The 25397-nt window shown below is 49.6% G+C and overlaps 1 protein-coding gene across 3 annotated transcripts in view; it reads right to left on the reverse strand.

Moving 5' to 3' along the window:
- The window catches only part of LOC147124941 (connector enhancer of kinase suppressor of ras 2), a 1271510-nt gene that overhangs the window by 960656 nt on the left and 285457 nt on the right, over positions 1–25397 (reverse strand). The gene's annotated exons all lie outside the window — the stretch shown is intronic.

The following is a 25397-nucleotide window of genomic DNA, read 5'->3' on the forward strand; positions in this document are numbered from 1 at the left end:
AAGGGACCACCTCTGTAGCCTTTGCGCTGTCATAATGGGAACGCCCTTTTTAGGGTTGAATATGGAGACGAGGGGTTGATGGTCAGTCAACAAGGTAAATAATTGTCCGTGTAGGTAATGGTTGAATTTCTTCACCCCGCACACCAGGCTGAGTCCCTCCCTGTCAATCTGGGCATAGTTACGCTCAGCTGAGTTCAATGAGCGTGACGCAAAAGCTATCGGCCGCTCCGAGCCATCAGGGAATCTATGCGATAATACCGCTCCCACGCCGTAAGGGGATGCATCGCATGCCAGTCTGATTGGCAGTGATGGGATGTAATGAGCCAACACTTCCTTGGACGTGATCAAGCCTTTGCATTTATGGAAGGCACGTTTACAGTCTTCGCTCCATTTCCAAATTACTCCCGTTTGTAGCAGTGCATTAAGAGGGTGCAGAACGGTTGACAAGTTCGGTAAAAATTTATGATAGTAATTTATTAATCCCAGGAACGACCTTAATTGTGAGACATTTTCAGGCGCGGGGGCTTTTACGACCGCTTCAATTTTTTCAGGTGACTTATGCAACCCTTCTTCGTTAATGACATGGCCACAATATGATATTTGTTTCTGGAAAAATTCGCACTTGGGGCGATTTGCTCGTAGGCCCCGTTCTCTCAGCCTCGTGAGCACCTGCTCCAAATTGGCAAGGTGCTCGTTGTTGTTTTCTCCTGTTACAAGGATGTCGTCTAGGTAGCATTGAGTCCCCGGAATTCCTTGCAGGACTTGCTCCATAGCTCTTTGCCAGATAGCTGGAGCTGATGCTACTCTGAAAACCAGTCGATTGTACTGGTACAGGCCTTTGTGTGTGTTTATCGTGAGATACTTTTTAGAGGCCTCCTCAACCTCCATCTGTAGATATGCCTGTGCCAAGTCAATTTTGGTGAAACGTTTCCCTCCGGATAGTGAGGCGAAAATATCTTCTATCCTCGGAAGAGGGTACTGTACCGTGTGAAGAACCGGGTTTACAGTCACCTTGAAGTCCCCACAGATGTGAATTTTTCTCTGTTCTTCAGATTTATCATTATTCAACGTTTTCTTCATGACCGGGACGATGGGTGTTGCCCACTCGCTCCAATCTACCTTGGATAACACGCCTGCTTTTTCCAAATTCTCCAGCTCTGCCTCGACTGCTGGACGAATTGCGTATGGCACCGGCCTTGCCTTAAAAAACTTGGGAATTGCCGCATCTTCCACTTTTTTTTGAGGCGGTGGCGCCTTTCAGGGTTCCTAGTTCCTGTTGAAACACTTCTTTGGCGTTAGCCAAGATTTCTTTTAATCGTCCAGGTATGACGTCATCACCATTTTTTTTCTTACTGGTCACTGTCAGTGCCTGAATGGAGTGCCAGTCTAAACGTATCTTTCTGATCCATTCACGTCCCAACAACGGTGGACCACCATCTTGCAGAACGTATAAATACAACTTCTGTATTTCCTTGCCGTTGTATACAACAGGCACCCTTATTTTCCCTCTGGGGTGTACTTTCTGCCCCGTATATGTCTTCAAGATAATGGATGTGTCTTTCAAAGGTATATGCGGAAATAGCCGCTCGTAATCCCATCGACTTATGACGGTCAGAGCTGATCCTGTATCTAGCTCCATTTTAACTGGGGACCCCGCTATCGTGAGGGTAACCCAAATGGTCTGGTAATCTTCTTTAGCAATTACATTATGTAATTTGAGACAGCTTAGTCTCTTGTTTCCGGAGTCGCTATCGCTCTTCTGGTCTTCGGAGCTACTGTCCGTCATCATTTGTACCTTTCTGTACTTTTCCTTATTGACCTTTTTACTGTCAGCGGATTTTTTTCCAGATCTGCATACACATGCAATGTGTCCCATCTTTCCGCATTGCCTGCATGCTTTGTCCTTGAACCAGCAGTCCCTCTGGTCATGGGTGGATCTGCCGCAGCGATAACATCTCTCGAAACCCTGTGTCATTTCATGGGTGCCGAAGTCCTGTGGCTTTTGCTGTATCTCTGCAGCTCCTCTTGCTGCTGCTTCGTATGATACAGCCACACTGAAAGCCTTGTCCAGTGTTAAATCTTTCTCAGAAAGTAGTCTTTTCTGTGTTCCTTCGCTTGGGAGACCGCAGACGAATTTGTCTCGTAGAGAATCTGCCAGTCCTGCCCCGAATTGGCAGTGCTTTGACAGCTTTCGTAATTCGGTGAGGGAATCAGCGTTACTTTCATTCTTGTGCTGATTCCTCCTGAAGAATTTGAATCGTTCCACTATCAGCAGCGGTGTTGGGTTTAAGTGCTCCTGTAGTGTATCAACAATCTCCTTAAAATTCTTGTCCATCGGTTTGGCTGGAGTGATCAAGTTTCGTAACAGCCCGTATGTCCTTGCGCCCATCAGATTGAGAAGTACCGATGCCTTTTTATCATCCGCTACTTCATTCGCCTTGCAATATACCTCCACTCTTTCCACATATGTGGTCCAATCCTCTATATCACAATCGAAAGCAGTAATATTGCCAGTCTTCGGCATCCTGAAAATCAAAAATGGCGCCTCCCGCGCTTTTCCTTCTTCCCTGCCGAGTCAAGATGGCGCCTCCTGCGCTTTCCCGCCGCTGCCAACGCTGTTCTCCGCGGTTCCCGTTGCGACCTGCAGCTTTTCGCGGTATTTCTATTTTTTAAATTTATTTTTTGCACATATATTTTAAACAGTTTCTCCGTCACTTGGAGAATCGTTCCCGTCGGACCCTCTGGGACTTTCCCCTCCCTCTGCTCGGTCCGAACGCCGACCTGCTTTGCAGCGCCGGCCGTCTCCCGAGTGCTCCACCCTCTGACTCTGTTTGCTTCTGCTTTCCGACTCGCTGCCCGGCCCCGCTGCAGAGCCACCCGATCGAGCCCCAGCCCGCCGCCCAGGAAGGATCAGTGCACTACCTGCCACCAGCCCGTTTAGCTGGTGAAACCACAGTTTTTTTTTCTTTTTCTTTTCTTCTACCTTCGTCTGAGGAATCGATCTCCTTGAGGTGCTGCCGAATTGCAGGTAAGTTCGTTTCTAACTCGTCGCCACTGTTGAATCCATGTGTTAATGGAGACACGGAATGCAGGAGTTGATTTAACAAGTGTTTACTGAACAAAGTCTGGAGGTGAACTAACTATACAAGACGCGATACAGGCTTTTATACCTGAGTGGTCACTACCGGTACTACAGTACACAGGGGCTTCAAAAAAACATAGTTCCTCTTAAAGGTACATACACTACACATAGGAAGTAAGCTTTGAAGTGATTTGGTGCCGTGGAGACAGTCTCTCATTTTAAAAAAGATGCCAAAACTACTTTGTAAATTTACTTACAATCATCAAAGAAGAAAATTAAATCAAGGCCAAAAGTGATCAGTTCAATGAATATTACTAAAGTTCCATACTGTGTGATCTTGCTGCACCTCATATTATGAGACTGAAGCACTATATGGAATACCTATCCTAGGAAATGTGCAGCAAATTTGGTAAGAAAAATAAGGAGGTCACATATTACTTGTAAAATGAGAATCTAAATGGGGTAGCAGAGCAAAGGGATCTGGGAGTACAAATACACGAATCACTAAAAGTACCAACCCAGGTTAATAAGGCCACATAAAAGCAAGCCAAGCACTAGGGTTTACTTCTGGAGGGATAGGTTTGAAAAGTAGTGAAGTTATGGTAAATTTGTATCGAACCTTGGTTAGACCACACTTGGAGTGCTGTGTACAGTTCTGATCGCCATGTTATAAAAACAATATAAAGGCACTGAAGAGGGTGCAAAAAAGATTTATAATGATGATACCAGAAATATGAGGTTATACCTATCAGGAAAGGATGAACAGGTTGGGTCTGTTTTCTTTTGAAAAAGAGAAGGCTGAGCGGTGACCTAATAAAATTATGAAAAGTATTGATAGAGTAGACACAGAGAAAGTGTTCCACTTGTGCAGAAGAGCAAAACTAAAGGCCATCAGATGTGAGCTAGACACAAGACTTTGGGGGAGAAATTGGTATCGCCCCATTTGGGGCGCAATTATCAGCTGGGCGCAAAGTTTAGCGCCTGGTGCTAATTATCGCCTCCGATTGCAAACTTGGCTTCTATCGCCCCTGGAAGGGATTGGAGTACTAAATCAGGCGCTACATACCTCTCTTAAGGCACTAACGCCGAGGAGCGAGGCGCTACCTCAGAGCGCTGGCGAAGCTCATGTGATGTCAGTTAGCAATGGAACACAGACACACTGGCGCCGGCCAGTTCTTAAAGGGGAGGGTTGATCTTGCTCTCCATCCACACCCTGCTCATTGCAGCCTTGAATCTCGGCCTGGAGAGACCTGTACATCAATTCTGCTGGAAAGAACAATGGAGAGGCCCAGGAAAAGATCTCAGAGTGCAGCCCCCATAGTCCCTTCTAAATCGATGCAAGGAAGGTCAAATCAAAATGACCCTGCAAAGTGCTGCTCAGTACCCAAAACTCCTTCACACAACGCTGAATCTCTCCAGAAGTGTCTCTCTCTCTCAGAATGCGTGGTGCAAAAATGTCACCGACAAAAAAAGGCAGGAAGCGGCCGCCTTTAAATAGCAGTCCCCCAGTTCCTTCCCGACTGCAAAACACTCCCCTCTACCTGTTGTTGCTAGCGGCAGGCAGAAAGGCAGGGGGTGCCACTCAATATCTGGTCCGGGGCGCTACCGGGGCGTTGCACGCTCAACTGAAATCATGATCTGCAGGCACAGGAGATCGTGGCGGTAGTGTTTAGCGCCGCCGCAAAATGTCTGGTCAATTTCACGAGCGGTGCTGTAGGGGGTTTTTGGTGTGTGTGCCCAGTCAGCTCTGCCCCTGACTGTCTCTGAGCGGTTCGAATCGCTCCACACCCCCTGGGTTCTAGGCACCAGACTTAGGTACAGGCGGCGATACAGAAAATCGAGTAGACAAGTGGTTTGGTGCAAGAAAACCAAATTTTATTAAAAGGCTGAATAAAACACAATATTACTGAGAATTACTGGTATAGTTACAGGCATAAACAGTTAATACACTTATATGGGAATGGGGAACACACGGCACATCGAGGGAAACAAATACATTAAAAATCCCCTTAGCCTTATCCCACCCCCTATACCTAACTAGATTAAGCTATGAGGGGCCAGAAATTTATGCTCACCAATTCAAAACCTGTTGCTTCAGATGGTAGGGTTTGAGGTCCGCTCTTTCTGTCCTTTGGGGTATCCCGTCGCCACATGGTCACAGGGCGCGGCACTGAAGTTGTTTGTGCGAGACACCTTCCCTTTTTCTCCGTTAACATCTTCATCGAGTACTTCGTCGCGATGGGCCGTCTTCTCCTTTGGGCGGTCGCCGACAGTACTGCTGTGGTCGGGGGTTGGTTGGCGGTCTTTACCGTCTAATGATTTTGCTATCCATGCTTTGAACACCAGCTTATTCTTCAACTGGGCTATTACTGTCCATGTGACAAACGCCAGCTTATAACTAGGCCATTTGTCATGATTTTGTTACCCATTCTTCGAACACCAGCATATTCTTAAATTGGGGTTTTACTGTCCATGTATGTAATGCCAACTTATTCACCAAACGCCAGCTTATAACTAGGCGTTTGTTCCCCAATGCGTCTTTCGCTGCCCTTCTCGGTTTACCGTATTCTTCATCTCGTCTCGTCTGCCCGTTTGTGGCCTGTGTGTCCTGTGTGGTTTCGAACTCGGGTCTCGTTCTCCTCCCGCGTTGGGCCCTCCGTGTAGTAATGGGCGTCCTTGGTGTTGAGCGGCGCGGGGAGCGAGAAGAGAGCCCACCACGAGGCCAGTGCACGAGAAAGCTAAGAGCAAGAGCTAAGAGCCAAGAGCAAGCACGATAAGAGAACGATCACTACTGATGGGCCTACAATTATACCCGATTCTTCATTCCTTATCTGCGCGCCAAATCAGGTCAGTCCTTTGTCTAACTTATGGCGGGCTCATTTAAACTGATTACATCCATTTACTTTAACGACTCCTGAAATGGTTGTCTCTGTGTTTTAATGGTTTTGATGTCCTGGCTGTTGGTTATGTATGAAACTTAATCGGGTTTCCTGACTCGATGGCTTCTGTGAGCTGTTACCGATTAAATATGCAGAAACCTAATGGCCTTGATTGAGGCCCATTCTAACCTGATCTGTTTCAAGGCGAATGGAATGCATATTCTGTGTTTGCTTTAACTGTCTGGCTCCACAAAGTCTCTTCACAGATTTATGCATTTTAAGTTTCGTTTCAGGTTTGAAAAAGGTGCCTGCCTGTTTGCAGAACCTTGCTTTTAAAATCCTGTACTTTTGGTCATGAGGTTGCAGAAGCCATTTTGGGTACCCTGCCTTTTCATAACTTGTCCATACAGGGTCCCTTTATCCATAACTTTGGGGAATGTGGGAATTTTGAGAATCCTACAGTGCAAACATCGCCGCGCCCTAGTTGCTTTGTGCCCCATTAGCGCCCTGGGCGCTAACGGGGGGCGCAAAGCAACCGAATTTTTCCCCCTTTGTATCATAGAATTATAGAATGGTTCAGCAGAGGAGGTGGTAATTTGGCCCATCGTACCTGCGCCAGCTCCTTGGTAGAGCTACCCAATTAGTCGCACACCCCCGCTCTTTCCCCATATGCCTCTAAATTTTTCCCCTTCAAGTATTTATCCAATTCTCTTTTGAATATTACTGTAGAATCTGCTTCCACCGCCCTTTCAGGTAGTGCATTACAGATCACAACTCACTCTGCAAAAAAATGTTTCCTCATGTTGCCTCCAGTTCTTCTGCCAATTAAATGTGTATCTTCTGGTTACTGACCCTTCTGCCACTGGAAACAGTTTCTCCTTACTTACTCTATCAAAATCGTTCCATCGCTTGGGATTTTCTGCCCAGTCAGACAATGAATGAACAGAAATCTAGCTTTTATGCACAAGTAGATGTGACTGATCTTACAATTTATCTGTGCTTAAGTCTGATAGGAACTCACCCTAATCTTTTTATGATAAATAATAGGTCTTAGTAATCAGCTGTGACTTTCAGCACAGGCAATTTTTGGTTAAATTTGTAGAGAAATATTTATAAACTGAGCAAGTTCTGACAAGGAAGGGATGGCCTATCTTCTGAAATATTAAGTGACCCAGTTTGTTCAATCAAAATACATTAATATCTCTGCACACGTAACCGAGATAGAGAGAGAGAGCTCCATGTGTGGTCAGCCTTACTGCCCATGTACATTTTAAATTATTTAATCGCAAGGAGACAGATGACAACCGCTCATTTTTCGAAAACCAGATGAGCAAATTTTTAAGCTTCTACAAGAACGGAAGTCAATTTATAGTGCACAACATTATCAAAAGACATATCATTTTCAAATTTTGAATGTTGCGATCAGTTCACGTAACTTAATGCAAGTGCTGCCATCAGCACTGAATGGTGTTACATCAACTGTTCACTGTTTCATGCCATCAGTACTCAGCTGCCTGAGGCAGAAAGGTAATTGATGTTGTGCCTGTCAGATGGAAAGATATGATGTGTGAACATCAGTGGTCTCTTGGCAGTACGGTGCAAACTAAATATGAATGAGGACCTCCCCTGTTGTCCATCCCTGAGGACAAGCATGGACCAATTTACTCGCACAATGTCCCTGGATGTAACTGGACTGGTACAGTAAATTAGGCATTGCCGCTCTGTTACGATGATCTGTTGTACAGAGCTGAAAACAAGTCTGAATTCCATCAAGTGCTCGATACATGCCAACGCGTATTATATTGTCTTCAATTTATGTTGAGTCACGAAGCTTAAAAACTTATGACTCACTGTTCAATCACTTGGCACATGGGCCTGGGCGACATATCCATCAATTTAATTTCAAATCTCTGGTTACAATATTTTTAAGATGGTAGTCAGTCGCTCTTGTCAGAGGAAGGGTACAGCACAGAATGTTAAATGGCCCTCTGTAATATCCATTAATTAACCCTCCAAGCACTGTTGGCAAGGAAACTGATCCGTAAGCTGTCAAGCTGTGGGACTCACCACATACACACAAATGACAGCAGCTTGTCTGAGTTTTAAGATGCAAAAACACATTGATTGGTTAAAAGTCAATGAAAATCCATTTAGAAAAGAACTTGCTTGTATCTCCAAAATGGAGGCTGGGAACCAGAAGAGACAGGCATGTAAAATACGTAAAATAAATACGTGAAAATAAAGTTTCAAAAAAAAGGAGAGAGAATAATGAAGAAGAGCAGATAGCAGAAAAAAGAGTGCCTGCATGTGGGGCCAAAAGAGAGATCAAACATTTGAATTTTATGTAGAACTGCATTCTTCATATTTATTTTCATAGTATAGAGTTAATATTACTTTAATGAAGGGATTTCTGATATTGGGTAATTTTTGTTGCATTTTCAGTGTTAATACAGAGAAGGTATGGAACTAGTTGGATTGTGAGGACTGGACTCTTCTTGGAGTTACTGGAAGTCTAAGGGGTAGATGGTAGCGGTAAATGGCAATATCACATGGGCCGCCCGTTATACGCCCTGCTTGATATTCAGCTCTACTGAAGGCAGTGGAACTGAATATTGGGCAGGAAGTATAACGAGCGATCAATACAATACCGGCCATTTCACACTCCCGCCCAAGACAAATTGCCACCCCGAAGGGTTAGAATAATTCTAAAATGAGAAAAGCGTGATTTACAATGGCTTCAATATTTCAAAGAGTGTTGGGTAACTTTACACAATTCCAGCTTAAGAGTGAGACTCTCTGGCCAGTGTTACTTTGAGATATTCACTCACACAGATATTCAGTACTCATTTATACACTCATGCTATCTTTAGGAATTTGTGACTTTGTCACACAGCTTAATACCCATTTTGCAGGTACCATTTTGAGACTAGGGTGTCAATCCAGGCAGACTGATGACATCTTCGTTCCACTTGTGAAGGTCAACATGAAATCATTTTTTGTAACATAAAACTAAATAGAAATTATGACACAGAAATAGGCCATTCAGTCTGTATTGAAGTTTATCCTCCAAACAAGCAGTAATCCTGCAGCTAGGTGAGCCGGGATTGGTTTAATTCTGATAAATGCACGTATTGTCCAACTCTTCTCAACCCAATTTCTTCTGGGTACGCATCCGTATTACAAAACTATCCATCATTTGATAAAATCTGACAGTTCATTCAGAAAACCTCTAAACATGGGTAATGTAAGAAATCGAAAGATTCACATTCGTGCTGTGATGAACCCATGGGCCCCGATATTAATCTGAAGGCAGCTTCCGAGCGAGGGTGTGGAATTGCAGCGAAGAAACCCGGAAGTCAACTGCGTGGGTCAGAATTTGCAATCACAACTGAATTGGACCAATTAATTTGACTTCCGGGTTTCGCATCTCCATGCTGCGCAGTGGGCATGATGAGCACCCGCATCACGCAATCTCTGCTGTATTTAAAGGCACAGTGCACCAATGGAAATGGTGTTCAGGATGGATGGTGGACACAAGAGCAAAAGCAGCACCTAGATATAATGACGCCTCGCTGGAATTACTGCTGGGTGCAATCAAGAGGGGGAGGGACATACTTTTCCCCAGCAATAGGAGGAAGAAACCTGCTGCTCTCACCAAGAAGGCGTGGTTGTAGGTAGCTGAGGGGGTGAGAAGTAGGAGTCATAAAGTAATAGGGCTCGATTTTGCCAGGCCCGAGGAGACGAGATTGGAGGCGTGTGAGTTGTTAAAATCGCAAAAAAATGGCCGGTGGGCCCAATCCTGCCTCCAAGCAATTTTCCCACATGCGAGTTTTCTGACCCCGTTTCCATCCCGCCTCGAGGCGGGATAAGCCCTTAAGGCCCTTAACAACCAGTTAATTGCCTCTATAATCCCATTTTGAGAGGCCTTTCCGATTTTAACCCTTTTCCCACGTTCTGCACACCTCCTCTGGAACACGTCAGTGAATCCTGGCGGCTTCACAAGTGGACAGCTTACTAACAGGGTGCAGGGCGTCATTGACTACACACATGTGGCCCTAAAGGCACCCCATCACAATCCAGGTATTTTTGTCAACCGCACGGGATTCCACTCCCTCAACGTAGAACTGGTGTGTGACCACAAGAAGGAAATTTTGCATGTTTGTGCCAAGTACCCTGGCAGTTGCCATGACTCCTTCATCCTGCGCCAGTCTAGTGTGCCTCCGCTCTTCAGTCCGCCAGAACAACTTTTTGGATGGCTACTTGGAAACAAGGGCTATCCCCTGAAAACGTGGCTATTGACGCCGTTGCGGAGCCCTTCCAACGAAGCAGAGGAGCGCTACAACTCCAGCCACACGTCCACCAGATCCATAATCAAGCAAACCATCGGCTTGCTGAAGATGTGCTTCAGATGCCTTGATAGATCAGGTGGAGCCCTGCAGTACTCAGCAGCCAGGGTCTCCAGAATGGTCGTGGTTTGCTGTGCACTTCACAACATGGCACAGCATCGTGGCTTGCAGATGCCTGAGGAACAAGTGGCTCATCACATAGCCTCCTCCGGTGAGGAGGAGGAGGAGAGCGACAACGAACAACTTGCAGAGGCGCATCAACCAGCGGCAGCAGTATTCGAGCACATTGCTGCCCGGGATACAAGGCACGCACTCATCTTGGCCAGATTTGCTTAGCCTGCACAATCAAACACTTTTGCCTCGCACCTTCTTATCAGACCCTCGACAAAGGCCAGGAACCTGCAGATTCCTATCACTCTGACCACCATACTGACAACTGCAAGTAATCCTAAGCCCTCAATGTGGAAGTCCCATTAGCGACATGACACACGCCAAAACTGCAACAGTTTGCCATCAGAATTTTTAATGGCAATAAGCATCTGATGGCTTTTCAACATAACATTACACCCAAGTGGCTACCCTTGTGACAACTTGGGCATTATCTTCCTCTTACGCGTGCTCCTACGTGGTGCTTCCCCTGTGGCTTCAGCAGATGTGGAGGCCCCTTGCTCACTTTCCTGCTGCTACTATCTCAACACCTTTGGCGGGCGTCCTCTGGGGTTGCGAACCTGTGAGGACTCGACAACAGTCTGCTGCTCCTGCGGCTGTGCAGGGGTTGAGACGCCGATCTCAGTTGGGTGGGGGCTCTGTTGGGGCTCTGACCGAGGGCTTTGAAGTGGCATGGTCGTGTGAGCGCTTGGAGAGGAGCCCCCACTTCCTTGCTGTCTGCCACCAACATCCCTCTCATGCAGCAGCCCCACTTCAGAGCTAGCAAGTGGCTTGACAGCACCTTGCTGCACTTCAGGGGGGCCATGAGGACCCGTTTCTGTACTGGAAGTCCTACTCCTGAGGACTTGCATGAATGTCTGGTTTGTATGCTCAATAGCTGACCATCGCTCCTCAAGAGATGTCAGTCTATTGTGAACAATGACCATGTTTTCACAACCCTGGCGACTAAGCTCCTCCATGGCCGTAGCCATCCTCTCCTCTACGGTAGCTATCCTCTCCTCTACGGAAGCCAGCCTTACCATAGTGGTAGCCATCCTTTCCACGGAGGTTGCCATCCTTTCCGTGGTGATGCGTTCATGTGCCAACGCCTCCACAAAGGCTCTGCTCATGTTAGCGATGGACTCCTCCATTCGTTCCACACTCGCAGCGACCCTGGAGACAAAACCTGCCAGAGACTTCTGCACCTGTTCCTGGAGTTCCAGCACCGCTGTCCTTCTGGATGGACCCAGAGGCACAGGGTCGACATGCAGCGGAGCCGAGCTGGAAGCGTCCTGCGCCCTCCGACGAGGACTCTCCACTGCTGTCCCTGTCTCCACCATCTGCTGATGCTCACTTGTGAGCTGTGATACACCAGGTGACAACTCTACTCTATGTCCCAAAGGTCCCACCGAGGTGTGTCTACGCTGGTGATGTGTGCGCTTAATTCTGTTGACACAGCGCCCTCAGAGGTTGCAGCTTCCTCTGAGTCTGGAAGCTCAGGCTCTTCCTCCTGGACAGTGGGGACGGGGGCTGTCGATGGTCCTGTGGGGAAGTAAAAGAAAGAGTTAGAGATGTAAGGTCAAGGTTACAGGCACATTGAATAGTGCAGATGATCATAAGTCAATCTGTTAGAGCATCAGATTCATTATCAGTGACTCATGCAATGTCAATGAGAGAGATGACAAACTATTCTGTCACCAGCTTGCTGTGATGCGCCTGCCTGTCCATCCCCCACTTGGGAATAGTCCACGATCCCGGCAATTTCCAGGGCTGCCACCTCTGAGGTGGTGAGCTGGGCTACTGAGGGTGGTCTTCCACCTGTCCTTGCTCTTTCCCTCTTATTCTGGGCTCTCTTTTCCTGCAATCAGGGACAAAAGTGGAGTTTGAGTAAGAATGAAGGAGTGAGTGTAGAGATTCCATAACATTGATGCTTAGAAGGAGACAAAGGGCCCTCCCTGTGTGTTGTAAGTTGTCATTGCATCACAGTGATAGGGAGTGTGAGGGCTGCAAGGTCGAATAGTTAAGTGAATGTGACCATAGAGAGAGAGGGAATGGGTAAGGATGCAGGGACGTAAGTGTCATGTGGGATGTGGAGGAAGAGGTTGGCAAAGCAGCGTGCTGGTGAGGAGAGGCGATGGGGATCAGATTGAGGGTGAAAGGAAAGTCATACTCACTTTTCCAGTGCGCAGGTCATGAAACCTCTTCCTGCACTGCAGCCAGGTTCTGTGGAACAGAGAGATGGCATTGACCTCCCTGGCCACTTGCAGCCACACAGCTTTAGTTTGTTGTGGTGGCATTTTCCTCCCTGAGGAAGGGAAGAGCACCTCCTTATTAGATCTTGTTCCCTCCACCAAAGCTTGGAGGGAGAGCTCATCAAATCGAGGTGCACACTTTTGCTTGCTGGTGGACATGGTCAGTAAATGAAGTCTTTCATACAATGTCCAAAGCGTTTCCAGTCTCCAGAAGAAGCAAGGCTGCCTGCAGGCCTTAAATCCAGCAGCACTGAATACGTCATCAGAGGCGACTTTCAGGGTGGAAAGACTAGTTGGGTCAGTGGATCCCACACGCTGGAAATCAATTGTCCAATTAGGGGAAAATCGCTCTTTTTCCCCACATCACACTGGAGTCGGGTTCAGGACTCTAAAAACACCTGACACACTCCAGCCCGCCCACACTGGCAAAATCGAGCCCATAGAGTTATACAGCACAGAAAGAGGACCTTCGGCCCAACATGTCCGCGTCGGCCTTCAAGCCCTGTCTATTCAAATCCCATTTTCCAGCACTTGGTCCATAGCCTTGTATGCTATGGCGTTTCAAGTGCTCATCTAAATACTTCTTGAATGTTGTGAGGGTTCCTGCCTCTACCACCCTTTCAGGCAGTGAGTTCCAGGTTCCAACCACCCTCTGGGTGAAAAAGTTTTTCCTCAAATCCTCTCTAAACCTCCTGCAACCTTACCTTGAAACTATGCCCCCTGGTTATTGGCCCCATTACTAAGGGGAAACGTTCCTTTCTATCTACCCTATCTATGCCCCTCATAATTTTGTACACCTCAATCAGGTCCCCCCTCAGCCTTCTCTGCTCCAAGGAAACAACCCCAGCCTGTCCAGTCTCTCCTCATAGCTGAAGCGCTCCAGCCCAGGTAACATCCTGGTGAATCTCCTCTGCACCCTCTCCAATGCAATCACATCCTTCCTATATATAGTGTGGCGACCAGAACTGCACACAGTATTCCAGCTGTGGCCTAACTAGCATTTTGTACAGCTCCATCATAACCACCCTGCTCTTATATTCTATGCCTCAGCAAATGAAGGCAAGTATCCCATATGCCTTTTTAACCACCTTATCTACCTGTCCTGCTGCCTTCAGGGATCTAGGTACATGCACACCAAGGTCCCTCTGATCCTCTGTCCTTCCTAGGGTCATACTGTTCATTGTGTATTCCGTTGCCTTGTTAATCCTCCCAAAATGCATCACCTCACACTTTTCAGGGTTAAATTCCATTTGCCACTGTTCTGCCCATCTGACCAACCCGTCTATATTGTCTGTAGCCTGAGGCTTCCCTCCTCGCTATTTACCACTCCACCAATTTTCATGTCATCTGCGAACTTACTGATCATACCTAACCAGGTCAGGCAAAGTGAGTATATTTGCTAATTCAACTATATCCTGTGCTTTAAGCTGCCCCCACTGTCACTCTGTCTTACGAAGAGCTCTGCTTCACATCATTCAGCACACCTTCTCAACTTCCAGCAGTACCCAGCCTTCACTTTCTGTGCACTTTATCATCTCCCCATTTATACATCCACCTTTGACACTCACCACAATCCTTATGCAATGTGATGCATGTGTCTCATAGTCATCATCACTGAATGCACTGCAACCATTGGGTGAAAATCTTACCTTCACTTACTCACAGATCTGTTTTTTCACCCCTTGTAGGAGGAGAGCGCAAAATGCAAGGGAGAGGGAGAGGACTGGAGGTGGCCCACCAAAAATAGTCCAGCTCACAGGTGCAGAGGAGGGCACCCCAGAGATAAGTAGCACATCTGCATCCACTTCAGTCAGAGATGGAGAGACAGGGAGCTTGCAGATAGCTAGTGAGAGAATTACAAATATCTCTGACACATTTATGCTGACTTAATTCATCAGTGACTGAACCATGAGAAGACTGATTGTCAAGATTGTGACTTTGCCACGACAGAATCATATCCGTTTCTTTTGTCTTCCAGGGCCTTCACTTGTACAGCAAGTGTCGCAGGACATCCATGAGAACAATTCCTCAGAGAATCCCATTTCTTTTGAGAGTGCACCATTACAGGACGTACAGTCATGCACCACTTCGGTGAGTCCACTTAAACAGTTAGTTAGGTTTTCACCTGATGATTCACAACTCACAGGTGAGCATGAGCATGGTGGCAGGGACAGCTGTGGAGAGTCAGCGTCGGGGGGCGAAATCCTCTCCAAACTCTGCTCAGCTGGACACAGATGCTGATCCCCAGGGGCTATCGTTAAGAAGGAGAATGCTAGAGGTACATCAATAACTTAGCCAGGTACTGACAGACGTGCCACGCACACTCCCCACAATAGTGGAGAGGATGCAGGAATCGAACTTGATCGCTAGTGGATTGGTGGCGCAGGGAATTGTGAGAATGTCTGCCATGGAGAGAGTGGCCGTCTCCATGGAGCTTCAAGCAAGGCTCTCAAATGAGTCCATGCAGATCATGACCACGGCTGTGTAGACTCTGGATGCCAACTTGTCTGGCGCCATAAACAGGATAACAGGTACCTTATCCGTCGTCTTACAATGTATCACTGATCTTCAATAAATCTGGTCTGCAGCAGAGTGGTAGGAGTGATGTGGCGCTTGCCCAGGAGAGGGATGATGGCAAAAGGGGACATGGAAGTGGGAACTCCACTCAAAGCACTTCCACTTCTCACCCACTGCCTCCCCACCCCACCCCCCACCTCAGCCAGTACCTGACATGCTGCCTCATCATCCAAAGGCTGAGTCTACCCCTGCACAGGTGCTGGTGGAGCAGTACTTGCAGGGCCATTAAGGGCACCAAAACCCAGAGGGTGTAGGCCAAAAGCATCTAAGCAGTCAGGGCAGAGATCTGAGAAGCCTGCTTCTATCTCTGCTGAAGCCACACGGGATGTACCACGTAGAAGCGGTGGGAAGTGTAAGTTGAAGAAATTATAATTCATCAAGGGCATGCACATGGGTGTTTGACAAAATGTTATGTTGTTAAGTTTCCTTCTTTTATAATGTTGTGGCGGTACCACCGGTTGCCCCTTACATTGAGATACATAATTCCCTTTAACTTACCTTACTGTATGTATAACTTACCTGTTGGGGCCGTTGCCCCTTTAACCTACCTGTTTGGGCCGTTGCCCCTTTAAGACGCGCCCTAGCGCGCTGACGTCATGTCACGTACCACGTGACGTACGTGCGGCGGCCGCCGGCCCGACTCGGCCTTCCAGGACGGCTGCCAGCACAGCCCGGCCTCGCGACTTCGGCCGCATCAGCCAGCCGACGGGAGAGACGCGATCTTCCGCTCCCGCGGCAAGCACTGGCTCAGACTGGCCTCCAGCTCCCACTCCCGCGACTTCGGCCAGCGAAGCAACGACGTGCATCATGTGACGCCCTAAGTGCAGGAAACGCGAACAACATGATGACGTCACAACACAAACACGATGACGTCATCATGCTCTCCACAGGACTGCGAACTCAGTCCTCGTGGCGTCCCCGCTGGGGAAAGACCTACACCACGGTGCTCCTACAGTCAGCCATCTTACCTGCTACCTTACCTGTTGTATTTAACCTGTTCCTGTAAATAAACAACTTATTTATAGTTCGTCGAAGTTGAACTCGATTATTTAGTGGCGATGCACACGAATCGCTACATTGGTGACCCAGCGACGTAAGTACAGGAGCTCATCAATTCCAACACTACAATTGGTGAACCTGTATCCGTGAACGATTTTCACGGTAGCAACGCGCGCCTGAACCTCGTCTTCCCACAAGACGACCGACGCACAACCGACGAACAACCATGCAACAGCAACCGCCTAACACCAATTCCTCCAAAGGCGACCCCGTCTTTGCGAACGTATTCGCAAGGTAAGCGCAGTCTGGAGCAGATCCCGTTTGACACGGACAAAACTCAACCGGACCCCGTTTTTGTGTGAGCAATTTTCACAAAAGAAGCACGCCATGGAAGCACCAGCCGTTTTGCTGTCGCTACCGCAATCCAGGGAGCCACAGTCTCCCTCATGCTTTATAAAGGTAGAAGCCCCGTTCGACGAGAACATCGATGCGGCACCGACCACGCACTTGCTAACGGTCCCCGTACTCGTCTTTCCTACCGCCACACGGGTCGTCCGCCTCTACATCCAAAGCAACAGCAAGTATACATCTCTCCAAGCGCGGGGTACAGCATGTTCAGGCCCACAAAATCAGAGCGCGCCCTGCGGGGATACCACGAGGACTCACCCCCACGAAACACGAGGACGCACTCCTCGCGCACGAGGACCCATCCCTCACGAACCACGAGGACCTATCCCTCGTGAAAAATGACGACTCCTTCTCCGCCGACGACGCAACAGCCCTTCAGCCTGCTGGTTGTGTTACCGACTACACGATTCGGCGTGAACAAAAAGCGTGCCGCCCTCCCGGCTGTGTTCTCCTAAATCTACAACAGTTACAAGTGTTGCCACCCTCCAGGTAGAGTTGACCCCTCCTGAAAGCAACAACAACCCGGACCGTTGCCGCCCTTTCTCCAGTTTTCCCTTTAACAACCGCAAACCTCTACTGACGCTGCACACATCGAGGACGGGTCCAACGGGCATCCTGCAGCCGCGATGAGCCATGTGAAAGTTGCTGGCCTCACCGATCACTGATCAATGCAGCAACTCTTCACCCTCTGTTGTGTTAACGTCGTAGCACTATGGCATGCACCGTTCCGCGTGTTCCAGCCTCCTGAAGGTTTCGCTCACCTGTCGGCAAGTTCACTGACCTCGCCAGTCAAGTCCTTCCGGATCGCCCGTCGGCGTTCCTGCAGATTTCGTCATAACAAGAACTTGTTCCAACATCAACAGAGTCATCGCCCGCGTCCGCCCGACTTGCCCATCACTCTGACAAGGCCTGCTGTTTCGCACGTCTCCACGGTCCTTCGCCTGACGGATACACTTTATTCGCCACGATGCACGTAAGGATCCGCTCACGAGCAGCATCTTCAGACCTCGCCTACCAAGTCGAGACAGCACGACTGCCGTGACCACCAGCTCGTCAGACCATCTCATCCTTGGACTTTCGTTAAAGCAAATTCTGGGGGGGCCTATGTGGCGGTACCACCGGTTGTCCCTTACATTGAGATACATAATTCCCTTTAACTTACCTTACTGTATGTATAACTTACCTGTTTGGGCCGTTGCCCCTTTAAGACGCGCCCTAGCGCGCTGACGTCACGTCACGTACCACGTGACGTATGTGCAGCAGCCACCGGCCCGACTCGGCCTTCCAAGACGGCCGCCGGCACAGCCCGGCCTCGCGACTTCGGCCGCATCGGCCAGCCAACGGGAGCAACGCGATCTTCCGCTCCCGCGGTAAGCACCGGCTCAGCCTGGCCTCCAGCTCCCGCTCCTGCGACTTCGGCCTCAACGGCCAGCGACGCAACGACACACATCACGTGACGTCCTAAGCGCGGGAAACGCGAACCACGTGATGACGTCACAACACAAAAGCGATGATGTCATCACGCTCTCCACAGGACTGCGAACTCAGTCCTCGTGGCGTCCCCGCTGGGGAAAGACCTACACCACGGTGCTCCTACAGTCAGCCATCTTACCTGCTACCTTACCTGTTGTATTTAACCTGTTCCTGTCAATAAACAACTTATTTATAGTTCGTCGAAGTCCAACTCGATTATTTAGTGGCGATGCACACGAATCGCTGCAATGTCACGTAAAATTTGTTGCTTTGCACCACTTCCACGTCTTGCCCATTATTGCATCCCGAGTGCCAAGTCACCCTTTCACTTGTTTCATGATGAATGTCAATACATGACAGGACCCATTGGGTGGATGTGCAATGGGTGGATGAGTGGTTGAAGGACTGTTTAATGGAAAGGGAGTTGGGGGGTGGTGGTCCTGGTGGTGGGAGCGGACCGTCCTTAAGTCTGCTTCCTGGAACAAAAAGGTCTGAGCTGTTGGACTGCCTCAGTATGAAGGCCTTAAGACAGCTTCCAGAAAATCTGGTGCAGACCAGCATGAACCTCTTCTTGTGGTTGCACACCAGCTGCGCACTGATGGACAAATATCCCTTAAAGTTTATAAAAACTCCTGGTTGCTCGGATTGCCACATGTGTGCAGTCGATGCACCTATACTTGTGGGAATCAAGCCAAAGAGGCGGATCCAAGTGCCCACTCATTCTGGCTATTAACATCACAGGGGAAATTTACTTCATTGTCAGCCCTGGCAAGCAAGCCATCAGTAATGTACCTCCAACTGGGAGATCCTGGCTAAGTCACTGGTAGTGCCCTAGAAGGATCCGGAGGTGAAAAAGTTGAGGGCAATGGTCACTTTCACAGTTACTGGTAATGCATGGCCACCAGGTCAAGCAGGGAGCAGATCTTTCTGTAGGAGGCTGTAGATGTCTGCCACCACCTGACGTGACAACCTCAGCCTGCGGAAGCACTGCTCTTCTGAGAGGTCAAGGAAACTGAGCATCTGTCTGTAAACCCTGTGACGTGGGTAGTGCCTCCTGCGACCTTAGCCCCTCTCCTGTGTACCTCCCTCCTGTGCACGTGCTGATCCCACCAGAACACGTCATCGCTGCCGTGGATAGTGATGGGCTTCGTCTTCTGATGGACTGTCAAAGACATCCAAAGCACCTCCCATCCTGATCCTGTCAATTGAAATCCTCAAAGGTTGAAAAAAGCCATATATACACAAGGACTCTCTGCCAAACATTTGCCAGAGGGAACTGAGACACCAGCTGCAATAGGTGAGCTTTATTTAGATGGGACAATGACAAGTTTAAATACCAACCTGTACTGCTGCTTAAACTTGCCTCCATTTCCATAGAGTCATACAGCACAAAGAGGCCCTTCGGCCCATCGAGTCCGCGCCGGCCATCATAACCTCCCTGCTCTTATATTCTATGCCTCGGCTAATGAAGGCAAGTATCCCATATGCCTTTTTAACCACCTTATCTAGCTGTCCTGCTGCCTTCAGGGATCTATGTACATGCACGCCAAGGTCCCTCTCATCCTCTGTCCTTCCTAGGGTCCTACCGTTCACTGTGTATTCCCTTCCCTTGACTTGTTAGTCCTCCCAAAATGCATCACCTCACACTTTTCAGGGTTAAATTCCATTTGCCACTGTTCTGCCCATCTGACCAACCCGTCTATATCGTCCTGTACCCTGAGGCTATTTACCACTCCACCAATTTTCATGTCATCTGCGAACTTACTGATCATACCTCCTACATTCATATCTAAATCATTAATGTTCACTACAAACAGCAAAGGACCCAGCACCAATCCCTGCGGTACACCACTGGACACAGGCTTCCAGTCACAAAAACAACCTTAGTTTCCTGAACCCCGAGAAACTTGTTCTGCTCAAGTAATATTTGGAGCCAAGTTAAAAATAATTTTAAAAGACCTCAGTAACATCACCTAAGGATGTTAACTGCATCAATAAGTAGCCGTCTGCATCCAATTATGAAATCCCCAACTTCGGCGAGTAGGTTTCTCACCGGGATCCAAACATGCCTCCATTAAACCCGGAAGTGGGCGCGTTGGAGCCGGGTTACGCTCCGGCTCTAAAAATCACAAATTTTCACCCCTCGCCCGCTCCCAACCCACCCATTCTTGGCGGTTAAAATTCTCACATGTTCTTCTGAGGCTGACGCTCATCAACACTGTTTGGGTAGAGTAGAAGGACCTTCACTCTGCAAGCAACCCAAGCTGTGGTCCATTCTTCATTTGGGTCAACTCAAAATTGTTTTTCTTCTAAATGAGACGAACATCAGCAAAGTGAGAACACTTGACAGCAATGTTTAATTTGTGTAAAAAAAATAATGCAACCGTGTATTTATTTAGTTAACAATGTAATAATATTTGGTTGTGTTTTAAAAGAAAAAATAACTGTATAGATCAGTATTATCACTAAGTTGTAGGAGTCTACGTACTCCTAGCAAAAAATACTGAACTCGGAGAGGTTCAACAGAAAAGGTTTCGTTGTTGAGGCTGCATGCTGAACACAAAATGGAGTCAGAGACTACACAAAGTACGACTGCCTTTCATCAGTGCACAGCTTCGACTGCCCCTCCCCCGCTCTGGGCTTAACTATGTTGCAGATCGAGTTTCTTAAAGGTGTGATCCTTCTTAAAGGCATGACGCCTGATATATAGTCTACGGATCGGAAAGCGGGTTGTGTCCGTCCTGTGATCGGTATGCCACACAGCTCCCCCCAGAATACGCTAGTAGGGAGTGTACGAACCGACGTGGTGGCTTGATGGCACGGCCGGAACGGCTCTTGGCGGTTGGTGTCGGGAGCGGGGCGGTCGGACGCGTCGGGCTCTTAGGCAGTCTGCCCCGCGGTGGGGGTTGGCCCACTTGAACGGGTTCATCGGGCTCTAGGTGCGCCAGCTTGAGCCGGTCGACCGACACCTTGTCAGTTCTGCTGCCCACTTGGAGGAGGAAGAACTTGTTCCCCGTCTGGAGTACCTTGTTGGGTCCGTCGTATGGGGGCCGCAGAGGTCCTCGGTGGGCGTCATGGCGCACGAAAACAAATTTGGCCATGTGCAGGCTAGGTGGTACGCGGGTTGCTGGTTCGCCGTGCCGGCCGGTGGGTACCGGAGCGAACTGTTGTGCTCGGTTGGCGAAAGCGCGGCGTTGCTGGTCAGCCGACCAGGGGTCGTGGCGGTGGGCAGGAACTCTCCGGGTACGCGCAGTGGCTGGCCGTACACGAGTTCCGCCGCCGAGGCTTGCAGGTCTTCCTTGACCGCGGAGCGTAGGCCGAGTAGCACCCACGGGAGGCGGTCGATCCAAGCCTCATCCTCGAGGCTGGCACGGAGGGACGCCTTCATGGACCTGTGGAATCGCTCGCACAGTCCATTGGCTTGGGGGTGGTAAGCCGTGGTGCGGTGAACGGCCACCCCGAGGTTTCGGGCGATGGCGGCCCACAGATCAGAGGTGAACTGCGGGCCTCTATCCGACGTCATGTCGGAGGGGGCGCCGAACCGAGCGACCCAGGTACCGATGAACGCCCTCGCGATGTCGGCGGTGGTGGTGGACATCAGTGGAATGGCCTCGGGCCAGCGGGTGGTATGGTCCACGATTGTCAGCAGGTGCGTGTGACCTTGTGATGACGGCAGGGGGCCGATGAGGTCAACGTGGACGTGGTTGAACCTTCTTTCTGGCACGGTGAGCTCCTCGAGTGGGGCTTTGACGTGCTGGTGGATTTTGGCACATTGGCAAGCTATGCAGGATCTGGACCAGACGCGCACATCTTTGCGCAGGCCGCGCCAGAAAAATCGGTTGGCCACCAGTCTAATGGACGCGTGGGTGCCGGGGTGTGAGAGGCCGTGGACGATGTCGGACACCTGTTTTCGCCAGGACGCCGGGACTGCGGGGCGGGGTTGCGCCAAGGTGTCGCATTTGATTGTGACGGCGGGCGGGCCGCAGGCGACATCGGTCAGTCGCAGCCCTGGGAGGGTTGTGGGCGCGGAGAAGACTGAGCGGCCAGCCAGTCTAGCCGAGAAGTCTTGAATGTGCGGTATGGGGTACCGATCCGGCGTGGTGGCGTCGTTTAGGCGCCAGTAGTGCCATCCCCCATCGGGTTTGGTGACGATGTGGAGTGGGGAGGCCCAGGGGCTGTTGGAGCGGCGGATGATGCCGAGCTGTTCCACTGTGGCGAACTCGGCCCGCGCGATCTCCAGCTTGGCCGGGTCCAGCCTGCGGGCGTGGGCATACACCGGTGGGCCTGTGGTGGGGACGAAGTGTTCTACCCCGTGCTTAGCAACCTTCGCGGAGAAGGTCGGGTTGGTGAGGGCTGGGAACTCAGCCAGGAGTGCTGAGTAGTCATCCGTTGAGCGGGCGCGGCACTGCCACGCCATTTCGGCGGGTTGGGGGGGAGCCATGGCGCCCGGGATAGGTGACATGGTGTTCATGTCCACGAGGCGGTGCCGAGGCATGTCGACCAACAGGCCGTGGGCGCACAGGAAATCCGCACCGAGGAGCGGGGAGAGCACCTTGGCGGTGATAAACTCCCAGTGGTAGCGGCGGCCTGCCAGGTCGATGGTGACGGTGCGGGTGCCGTACGTCCGGATGTCGGTACCGTTGGCAGCAGCCAGCGCAGGGCCACAGCCGCCTTGCTGGATCTCGAGGGCGGACACGGGGATGATGCTGCGCTGCGCGCCCGTGTCGCATAGAAAACGGTGTCCGGAGGCGCTGTCCGTAACGTACAGCAGCGCGCCTGCTTGCCCCACAGCCATCGTGTAGGCCGGTGTGGGGGCGGTTGGAAACGTGCAGGGATGGCTGCAGCGGCGTGCCCGTGCGCCGAACCGGGTATGGAAGTAGCAGTAGCCCTGGGTCGGAGGGCTTGGGGACGTGGGGGCGTGGGGGGCATCGTGGCCGAGCTGTGTGGCCACGCGATAGAGGGTGGAGCGCGTGCCGACGCTGCGGAGGCCAGTTCGGGGGTGACGGCGTGGTTGGAGCTGGCGGACAGGAGCTTTTCGGCTTCGTCGGCCAGGGCCTTGAGGTCCGTGAGGCTGGACGCCACGATCGCCGGGCGGATGCTGGGAGGTAGTTGGCGGATAAAGAGCGTGCGGAAGAGGGAGCCGGGCGGTTTCTCGTCGGTCAGAGCAAGCATGTGTGAGAGCAAGTCTGACGGCGTGGAGTCACCGAGGCCTGGGAGGTCGAGGAGGTGGCAGTTGCACAAGAATTGGGATGGTGTGAATTTTTTAATGAGCGCGGCCTTGAGATGTGCGTACTTGCCTTCCTCCGGAGGGTTTTGTAGTGTTGTCCAGACTTTCGTGATTGTGGAGCTGCCCAGGGAGGCGAGGAGGTAGTCGTACATCGTTGTGTCGGCGGTGATGCCGCTGAGTCGGAATTGCGATTCGGCTTGAAGGAAACAGGCGGTGGCTAGGTTCTCCCAGAACTCCGGCAGCTTCACAGAAACTGCGTTTGTGTCAGCCATGGTTACGCTTAGGAGTCGTCCTGAGCGTCGGGGTCACCAATGTAGGAGTCTACGTACTCCTAGCAAAAAATACTGAACTCGGAGAGGTTCAACAGAAAAGGTTTCATTGTTGAGGCTGCATGCTGAACACAAAATGGAGTCAGAGACTACACAAAGTACGACTGCCTTTCATCAGTGCACAGCTTCGACTGCTCCTTCCCCGCTCTGGGCTTAACTATGTTGCAGATCGAGTTTCTTAAAGGTGTGATCCTTCTTAAAGGCATGACGCCTGATTTATAGTCTACGGATCGGAAAGCGGATTGTGTCCGTTCTGTGATCGGTACGCCACAAAGTACTTAATTATTAGTTTGCATCACTTGGTGTCTATGGTTCCAGACCATCTGCACATTAGTTGAATCGAATCCCTTTCTGCTCATGAACTGTTGGGTTTGGGATGACCCAGATAAGTACACGTTCCAGCTGTAATTCCCCGCATCTTAGGAAGATCTGCCGGCCGGTAAGAGTGCTGTGTTGTGTCGCCTCTGCTTTTCCGTGGGGAGAGGCAAAGAGGTTCCAGTGACAAGTGACACCTCTGTCATTTGCTCAATACATCAGTGCATAGCAGAGTGGACTTGTTTGGTGGTGGTTTGAAATGATGTGGGTGTGGAAACTCAAGGCTCTTGTCACCTTTGCAGCCACCGGCACTCTGCAGTCATTGTAGTCTGAAGGTCCAACTCGGGGAGTTGGTGCAATGCCGAATCTGCATCCCCCAGGGTAAGGGTGGGTGTTGGGAAAATAGCCCCTTGTGTAATCGCACCTGCTTTTAATCCCTCTGCAGGAGCTCTTCTTCCTCTTCCAAGCCTCTGAGTGCAAGAGGAATTGCCAACCTCAGGTATTTGGTTGCTGTAACTAAAATTGCAGCTGGCAGCAATACTGTGGTGGGAAAACCAGGAGGGGGGGGAATTAATTAACAGCTCTGTGCTTGGAGGCTTCTTTAAGCTGTAATAAATACAAGAAGCTATTGGCCATTTCTTCATTTCAATCAGATCAACCACTGTGATGATACAGAACTCTTTGTAAAGATATTCACTGATATAAAAACTCATCAAAAGACTCAGTTTATAGGACTGAGAGTCTAAAAATGATTTGTTATGTTGGACTCAAAACAATATACTGTACTGATGAAAGTTAAGTATTGCTAATTTTTTCTGCTGATTTAACTTATTTCTGTGTATATTTCTTTCTTGCAATAAATCTGTAGTTTAGCCTGAAATATGTGGTCCCTCAGCTTGGTTCAGTCTATGGGATAAATCAGGAACGGTAGGTGGGCGTTCCATACTATATACAGTATAACCCAACAGTAAAAGAGTCCATTCCATTTGCTACACATTTAAGCTTAAAGTTTAGTTCAGAGGAGGCACAGTATAAAAAAACAGCATTTGCAGTGAACAGGAACAAGGAGTTCCACAGATTTGAAGTCTGAGAAAGGATGAGCTAGAGTAGGACACAGCATAATGAACCTGGACGTCAATATGTTACATTTCAAAGCTTACTCATTTTATAAATCAATGTAGGAGCCTATCACCTGGGGAAAAAAATGCAAATAAAATTGTCTTCCTTTGAAGGCCCTCGCATTTTTCTATTAATGCAGAACCCTTTCCGATTCAAGCAGAACTAATCCAGCTGTTTGAAGAAATATTACTGGCTGGATTACAAATCATTTATGGCTGAGTGCAGGAGTAAAATCAGAGCATTT

The sequence above is a fragment of the Somniosus microcephalus genome, chromosome 1 (genome assembly GCF_052327205.1).
Source record: "Somniosus microcephalus isolate GS21.2 chromosome 1, FLI_Smic_1.0, whole genome shotgun sequence".
NCBI lineage: Eukaryota > Metazoa > Chordata > Chondrichthyes > Squaliformes > Somniosidae > Somniosus > Somniosus microcephalus.